General features: G+C 45.6%; 2 pseudogenes; one reads left to right on the top strand and one right to left on the bottom strand.

The window, feature by feature from the left end:
• Window positions 1–2,810: 2,810 nt before the first annotated feature.
• LOC102423394 lies at window positions 2,811–5,583 on the bottom strand (annotated as a pseudogene).
• Window positions 5,584–5,857: 274 nt separating this feature from the next.
• Window positions 5,858–6,890, top strand: LOC102423692 (annotated as a pseudogene).
• The last annotated feature ends 2,133 nt before the right edge of the window (window positions 6,891–9,023 follow it).

Genomic DNA, 9,023 nt, shown 5'->3' on the forward strand with positions numbered 1-9,023 from the left:
CCAGTTCCTGCTCTCCGGCGCGGGGCGCCAGGACTTGCCAGGGGTCTCCCAGACTCGCTCCGGGACTCCGGTGGCCCCCCTTTTCGCGGGGAGGTGGGCAGGGGCAGAGGCGGGGTGGGGAGCGAGCTGCCCTCCGGGGCTTGGAGACGAGGGAGGGGCTGGGAACTGAGCTGAGGCCGGCGGTGAAGGGCTGTCCTGGGCGGCGGGGAAGGCGCGCCTGGAGCTGGACTCTGTTCCCAGTTTCCCTTGGAATCCCCGTGGATGTCAGCCCGCCTGCCAAAACCGGGGAGGAGAAAGCCGGCCCTCCGGAGTGGGTAGAAGGCCTGGGAACAGAGATAGAGGGGAAACCAAAGTCTCAATACCCGCCTTCGGGGGATCTCCTGGGGCCTAGACCCACAAACAGAATTGGAGAGAGGGGGCAAGAGTGAGATGACTGGCCCTAGCCGGTTTGGCTCAGTGGATAGAGCGACGGCCTGCGGACTCAAGGGTCCCGGGTTCGATTTCGGTCAAGGGCATGTACCTTGGTTGCGGGCACAACCCCAGTGGAGAGTGTGCAGGAGGCAGCTGATGGATGTTTCTCACTCTCTATCCCTCTCCCCTCCTCTCTGTAGAAAAATCAATAAAATATATTTTTAAAAAAAGAGTGAGATGACTGTATTGCCAGGCAGAAGGTGGCCACAACTCTCAGAACCAAGGTTGTGAGAAGGGCGGGGTTCAGAACCTACAATGTGTGGCTTCATTCATGAGATGTGTACCTGGAGGGGAAAGAGCCCAGGAGCCCTGAGTCCCATTCGATCGCTCCACTCCCCTGGAATGATTTCAGTTACCTTCACACATTCCTAGGGTCCCCCTGGGTGAAATGACCCTCTTAGCTACGCTGTAGCGAGGATGACATCTGTGAAAGGACATTGCATGCACTCAAGTAGACACTAGTTTCCTTTCCCAAGGACTTGCCTAAGGTCACACTGCTGGCAGGAGCCTGGTGATCTGGGTCCCGGGGGCCCTGCTTTCTGCCTCACTACAGCTGTCTCTGTGTCCTGGGCCAGAGCTGCATTGGCCTGAAGCAGTGGAGGAGCCCAGGAGCTGACTCGGCTATGATGTTCAACTCCAGACACAGCTGTCAGCACTGAACTTTCCTAAATTACTCCCAGACACTGACCCTTGGACTCAGCTGCTGCTATTGTCCAAATTTACTCATCCCTGCCTCACACAGATTATCTTTCATGATCTGTCTTCAAAATCCTCATCTCAGGTTCATAGGCTCTGGGATCCTGGCCACTGACAACCTGTGGCCCTCCTCCAGGGCTGGGGTCAAGAGGTTGCTTTAGAAAGACATTCAGCGGGAGAGGAAGGGGGTCTACTGGGTATAAACCCTGAAGCCCTCCTGCCGAGGGTCATCCTCTGCAAGGTGCAGAAAAAAGCCAGGCACCTCAGAGCCACTTCAGGCCGGGGACAAAATCTATTCCTTCCCTCCCACCTGTGATTGCCCTTAAAAAATATATATATATATATATGTCAAGAGGGAAATTCTGAGTGATAGGATGGAATTAGGGAGCAAGGAGGGGCAGAAAGCAAAACCAGCCATTTCCACTGGGCTGGGGTCAGAAGCACCTGAGCCCACTATGGTTAGAACCGGAGGTGGGGTCAAGATTAAACTTGTCAAAAGTAAATGTTGGGTTTTAAATAGAGCAGCATGGTATAATGGATAAAAACAGGCCGAACCGGTTTGGCTCAGTGGATAGAGCGCCAGCCTGCGGACTGAAAGGTCCCAGGTTCAATTCTGGTCAAGGGCATGTACCTTGGTTGCGGACACATCCCCAGTGGGGATGTGCAGGAGGCAGCTGATTGATGTTTCTCTCTCATCGATGTTTCTAACTCTCTATCCCTCTCCCTTCCTCTCTGTAAGAAATCAATAAAATATATTTTAAAAAAAAACTAACATTGGTTAGGATTCTGAAGGCCTCTGTCTTGCTGTATAACCTTGGGAAGGCCATGTCTTTGGAGCTCAACATTTTCAAATACAAAATGACCCTAGAATCAAAAGGGAATACACAGGTGACTTGGCAGAAAGTGTGATTTTTCGCCTGGAGTTGGGGTTAAGCTTGCGTCAGGATTGAAGACCTCCAAAGGAGAACTTGTAGCAGTCAGGTGGAAGTCCAAACCCTTCCATTGCAGAGTCTGGGAATTTTTTTCTCCTCCTGATTTTCCTCTTCCCACTTTTTCTTACCAGTTAGATGTTTGGAAGTTTTCATTGACCCCTGGGAGCATCCTGGTAACTTGGGGTCAGCTATGAGGGTCCTTTGGGGCTGAACGGAGACTGGAGACCTCGCCTTCATCTTCCAAGTTGCCGTAGGAGATAGTCCCATGTTCTGCGGCAAAGGGACAGAGAAGAGCTTCATCAGGGACAGTTCTTTCCTGGGAAGTCCCATTTTCCATCCCTAGAATCCCTTACCTTTCTTTTCTAAGCCCATTTCTGCTTTAAAAGGTATCATTTTTGCTATAAAAATATACTTTTAATTGCAAGTAATACATAAGTGTATACTTGTTGCAAAATATGTATTTTTTCTTTCAAATCATTTAAATAACCTGGCAGTGAGTCAAAATATGAAAAGAAGATTCAAGCTTGCTCCCTTCAAGGGGGGTACTGTCACGATTGCCTCGCACAAGCGTTACCAAAGGCAATGATGACACCAGATTCCAAAGAGCATGGTGGTTAAGAAGGCTTCAAGGCTCACAGACTGAAGAGCTTGGTTTTGGAACGTTTCAGAGGGGTAGCAGGAGACAGGAGAGACATCAAATTCAAGGGACCCTCAAAGGATAGGACTGGGTTTCTGGGTCATCAGCACCTTGAAATGTTTCTTGACATGATTCAGTGTGGAGAGTATTTGTCGCCTGGGGAGAACCGAGCAGGATGGGCTGAGCAGATAGTATGTTGTCCCATAAGGTCAAACTTCTTTAGGACATGGACCCAGTCTCCCTGTTGTTCAGGTAATACTGGAAAAACAAGATCACACTGAAGCCAGAGTTTCCTATTCTGTCTGCAGCTCAGTCTCTGTTACAAAATATTTAAATACAGAAAACTTCATAACCCCATTCCTTTCTCACTCACCTCCCTGTATATTTTGCACTTAAAAAAAAAAAAAAAAAAGCAGCCCTAGCTGGCTTGGCCCTGCAGACTGAAGGGTTCCAGGTTCGGTTCCTGCTAAGGGCACATGCCTGGGTTGCAGGTTCGATCCCCAGTGTGGGCATGCAGGAGGCAGCCAATCAATGATTCTCTCTCATCATTGATGTTTCTATCTCTCTCTCTCCTTCTCCCTTCCTCTCTGAAATCAATAAAGAAATACTTTTTTTTAAAAAAAAAAGCATAAATAGGATTTAATATCCGTGTTGTTCAGTAATTTTTTTTCTTTTCCTTTTTCTTTTTCTGTTAATCCTCATCCGAGGATATTTTTTCCCATTGATTTTTAGAGAGAGTGGAAGGGTGGTGGGAAGACACACAGAGAGAAACCTCAATGTAAGAGAGACACAATGGTTGATTGCCTCCTACATGCTCCCGACCAGGGATCGAGCCTGCAACTGAAGTAGATGCTCTTGACCAGGAATCGAACCCAAAACCCTTCGGTCTGAGGGCCGCTCTAACCACTGAGTAAAACTGGCCAGGGCTTCTTCTTTTTTTTTTACTTAATAACATGTCTTGGATATCTTTCCATGATGCCATATGTATATGTGCCACTTTTCTTTTAACTGTTGCATAGTATTGTTTTTAGTCTTTTTTTTTCTTCTTATATCCAGTGGAGTCTGGTCTTTAAGTTCCCTATACACTCCCTTATTCCTCTTTCCCTACCCCACATACATCCCCAGTGGTTGGGAAGAGAGGAATGAGGTTCTCCTCCAAGTGAACTTTGACCTGAGATTTCTGACCTGGGCAAGGATCCTACTGTCATATGTATTTCCCTTTTTATTACAGGCGAAGGGCCATCCTGCCTGGAGCAGGGGCAGAGATGACTCAATCCTTAGATGCAGTGCCATTTCTAATCCTCAGCCCTTCCCCCCCTCCACACACACACACACACACACACACACACACACACACACACACAGAACTACATAAGGGGAAGTAAAAAGCACCGGGGGCCTCCTGCACAATGAAATTATGCGGAGAATCTTGGAATTAGTGTCTCTATGGTACAGACATTCACACATGCAGGCCTCTCCTCCAGCTGTCTGCAAAAGAGAAAGAAAAGAACAGAAAATGTGGGGGAGAGTCAGGACCCAGGAAGCCAGTTTTGGCTGATCTTTCCAAGCTGGAGAGCGGAGACAAGCATCTTTGAGGGCAGGGAGGCAGCAAGAAGAACCAGGAGGGCTGCAGCCAGGGAGCCAGCTAGCTAAGGAGGGGAAAACAAAGGAATAGGGACACAATTACTCCATCTCTCCCCCAGCCTCCTCATCTCCAGAATGATGGCACGCTTGGTATGAGAAGCCTAACCACCTCTCAGAGGGAAAAATGGTTATCAGAGAAAATTGTGGTTCTCAGGTTTGTAAAACGCATAGACAATGGTCAAGTTATATTCTACATCAACTGCAGAGGACTTAATAGTAGCTGCCATTTATCGAACCCAGAACTGCTTGATACTAAGTTTCATGTCTTAATCAGGGTTTTATTACTTCCCCCTCATTCAAAATCAGAGTATCGATTCTGTATTGGGCCTTGAAAGGAAGGGAGGAGGATAGAGTTTCTTCTGAGATCAGATTGAGCCCTCCAGAAATAAGATCCTGCACACAACATACTCCTCCTCCTTCCCTGACCCAGACTGGACCATGACATCACATTGTGGAGGCTGTTTTTCCGAAAAGAACCCAGGCCAGATTTACAAGAACAACATTCAGTGTGACTGAAGAGGACCATAGCCAAGTGACCATAGCACACGCCCAGCAGTGCTGAGAACACTGCTGATCCCTCAGCACTGAGGCTGACGCATGGTTGCTGTCAGGACCAAATGCCAGATGCAGGATTGCTGTTCCCCTTCCTCGTTCCCGGACTATGTATCACTCCATCCACTGAGCCAAACCGGTTAGGGTGATGGTCCTGTGACACCATCCCCAGGTACGTTTCTATGCCCTCCCGGCACTCCAGGAGGCTTGATGATGTATAACATGGGAATGCCAGGCAATATGCTCCATGTTTCATACAAAATGTTTCATTTAAAATTCACAACTCTATTAAACAGCAACCCACTTTACAGGTGAGGAAACGAAGGCTCAGAAAAGAAGCAACTTGTCCAAGTCATGCAACTAATATTGATACAGAGGTCTTCTTTCTCCTTTTTTAAAAAAAAATATTTTTATTGATTGAGAGGAAGGGAGAGGGATAGAGAGTTAGAAACATCGATGAGCGAGAAACATCGATCAGCTGCCTCCCGCACATCTCCCACTGGGGATGTGTCTGCAACCCAGGTACATGCCCTTGACTGGAATCGAACCTGGGACCCTTCAGTCCACAGGCCGACGCTCTATCCACCAAGCCAAACCAGTTAGGGCGATACATTGGTCTTCTTGATGCTGAAGCCTGGCACTTTACCTCATCTCCACAATACTTGATAGAAGTCCACCTCCTAGCCAACTTGCAAGACAGAGCCAAATAGGAAGAGATGAGGAAGAGTGGCCAGAAGGCCAAGACTCCTCATGGCACAAAAAGCTTTCTCCACTCAGTACAACCCTTCTGACTATGCCTGCTGTACCTACAGACAATAGCTTTTCACGTCCTTTCCCCCAAGACCTTAATGCTTTAGATCAGCGATTTTCAACTAGTCTGGTTCAATTCTCTGTCTAGTTGTGACCAGTTGAGGCAGTATGGCAGCCTTGCACAACTGGTGTGTCCACAAAGTACAGGAAATGGAAACTGAACAGGCAGAGGAAACCTTCCCCAGAACTCAAACCAATGGTGAATTTCGTAAAAGCCCTGCAGAAGATATGGAAGAGGAACAAGCTTTTAAAAGACCTAAAAACACTGATGAGATGGTTTAATTATGCATTTTGCTTGAGAACAAGAATGCCTGGGTAGTGATTGAAAAGGAGGCAAGAGTATGAAGGCTCTGTGTACAGACTACAAGGCCAGTGTTTGGGTCCCAGACAGCAGTGGTCCCGAGCGTATATTGAGTGTCAGTGCTGATGCTGAAACAACTGGAGACATTCTGAAAAAAAGCATCCCTACCTTGGAAGAGGGCCTGCAGTTGCCCTCACCCACTGCCACCAGCCGGCTCCCGCTCGAACCTGATGCTGTGGAATGCTTCAGTTACCAGCACCGTAACGGAAGCGACTTTAAATTCGAACTGAGACTGTTGATTCATCAGAGTCTGGCAGGAGGACTTCTTGGTGTCAGAGGTGCTAAAATTAAAGAACTTCAAGAGAGCGCTCAGACAACAATCAAGCTTTTCCAGGAATGCTGTCTTCATTCCACTGACAGTCATTCATTTTTTAAAATATTAATTAATTAATATTTATTTTTAATTGTATTTATTGAGGTGACACTGGTTAATAAAATTATATAGGTTTCAAGTGTACAATTCTATAATACATCACCTGCATATTGTATTGTGTGTTCACCACCCCAAGTCAAGTCTCCTTTTAGCACCATTTATCCCCCTATACCTTTTTCTACTCCCTCCCAACACCCTTTTCTCTGATAAACATGCTGATGTCTGTCTATGAGTTGTGTTGTGTTTTGTTTTGTTTTGTTTGCTTAATCTGTTCACCTTTTCCACCCAGCCCACCCCCCTTCTATCCCCCAGAGTCATTCTTAATGGAGGGAAAGCCGATAGGTAAAGTGCCTAAAGATCATAATTTTTCTTATATCAGAGTCTCCCATCAAAAGACCCGCACAGGCTCCTTAATCCACAGTTTTGCAGGAGCCGACAGCCAGGCCCATCCAAACCATGTTACCATGTTATGATGTTTCGCAACCAGTATGACAGTGATGTCACTGTTTGGAGCCCTCAGGGCAGGATTCATCAAATTGAATATGCAATGGAAGCTGTCAAACAAGGGTCAACCACAGTTGGTCTGAAATAAAAAAAAAACCCGTGCAGTATTGGCTGCATTGAAGAAAGCACAGTGGCTCAGCAGTTAGCATCGACCTATATGATTCAGGAGGTCATGGTTCATTTCCGAGTCAGAGTCCTGGTTGTGGGCTCCATCCCCAGTGTTGGGCGTGCAGGAGGCAGTCGATCAATGATTCTCTCTCATCATTGATGTTTCTATCTTTCCCTCCCCCTCCCTTCCTCTCTAAAATCAATAAAAATATATTAAGGAAGAAAGGAAGAAAGAAAGAAAGAAAGAAAGAAAGAAAGAAAGAAAGAAAGATCCTCTCTAAAATCAATAAAAATATATTAAGAAAGAAAGAAAGAAAGTCAGAGCTTGCAGTTCATCAGAAAAAAATTCTCCATGTTGACAATCGTGTTGGTATCTCAGTAGCGGGACTTACTGCCTATGCTAGACTATTATGTAACTTTATGGTCAGAGGATTAAACAAATTCATCAGGAGTCAGGATCTCTGATCAAAATTGGTAAGCTAATCCTAGCCCCGTAGCTCAGTTGACTAGAATGTCATCCAGATATGTTAAGGTTGTGGGTTCCATCTCTGGTCAGGGCACATACAAGAAGCAATCAATGAATGCATGAATAAGTTGAACAGCAAATCAATGTTTCTCTCTCTTTCATCCTCTCTTTCTCTCTCAAATCAATAAGAAAATAAAATTGATGAGCCTTTGGAAGGGTCCGAAGGTTGGATTATTACCATTATAGGATCACAGGACCGGATACAGAACACAGTACTGGTATTTGTTGCTGCAGAACAGTGTGAGGCAGTATTCTGGAACGTTTTCCTAAGACTAGTGAAGAACTGATGGAGTCCTGCATATATAGTTTTAATCTGCTTCTGTTTAAAAAGCCATCATTCCTCTGCTTCATAGATGTTCCGCATTTGAGGTGTAGTCAAATCTTTGCTGTTCACCAGATGTAATGTTTTAGTTCCTTACAAACCAGGGTCAGGGGGTGGGAAGTGCAAAAACTAACATCGAAATTTTGAAACAGCAGCAGAGTGAGTTCATTTTAATTTTTGTTCATTGTTGGTGCTTAAAAAGAGAACTTCTCCTTATGTAATTATTGTGAATGCTTTGTTTTGTGGTCCCTGCAACATTTGGGGAGGGGGAGGAGACAGGGAGGAAAAGTAACAATTGTTCATATGTCCCTGGCATCTATTCAGAGCAGTGTGCAGAATGTAATGCTCTTTTGTACGAAATGTTTTAGAATTAAAAAAATAAATTTAGTGAACCTAAACATTAAAAAGAAAAGAATTTTTAAAACATGCAATACCTGCCCTGGCTAGTGGTTAGAATGTCAGCCTACGCCCACCAACCGGTCACAGGTTCACTTCCCAGTCAAGGGCACGTGCCTGGGTTGTAGGTTCAACCCCTGGCACCATTGGGGTGTGCAGAAGGCAACTAATCTATGTGTCTCTCTCACATCGATGCTTCTCTCTATCTCTCCAATCCCTCTCTTCCACTCTCTCTAAAAATCAATAGAAAAAATATCCACAGGTGAGGATTTAAAAAAAACAACCTCCTAAAAACAAAAAACATGCAATACTAGTATATGACTATTTAGTCAGGGGCACTGACCTCTTTTCCCTTAGATTAAAAAATGACAATAGCTGTCAGTTGTAAATGCGCTGTCTTGAACCATAAATATATAGGTCATATAATAGAGTTGCATCTTATTAGTCACATTGCATAATAAGGTTGCATCTGATTGATTAATTTTTTAAAAAATATATTTTTACTTTTATTGATTTCAGAGAGGAAGGGAGAGAGAGAGATAGAAACATCAATGATGGGAGAGAACCATTGATCTGCTGTCTCCTGCACGCCCCACACTGGGGATCGAGCCGGAAACCTGGGCATGTGCCCTTGACCAGAATCCAACCTGGGACCCTTCAATCTGCAGGCCGATGCTCTATCCACTGAGCC

Source organism: Myotis lucifugus, unplaced genomic scaffold (assembly GCF_000147115.1).
Source record: "Myotis lucifugus unplaced genomic scaffold, Myoluc2.0 scaffold_100, whole genome shotgun sequence".
Classification (NCBI taxonomy): Eukaryota; Metazoa; Chordata; class Mammalia; order Chiroptera; family Vespertilionidae; genus Myotis; species Myotis lucifugus.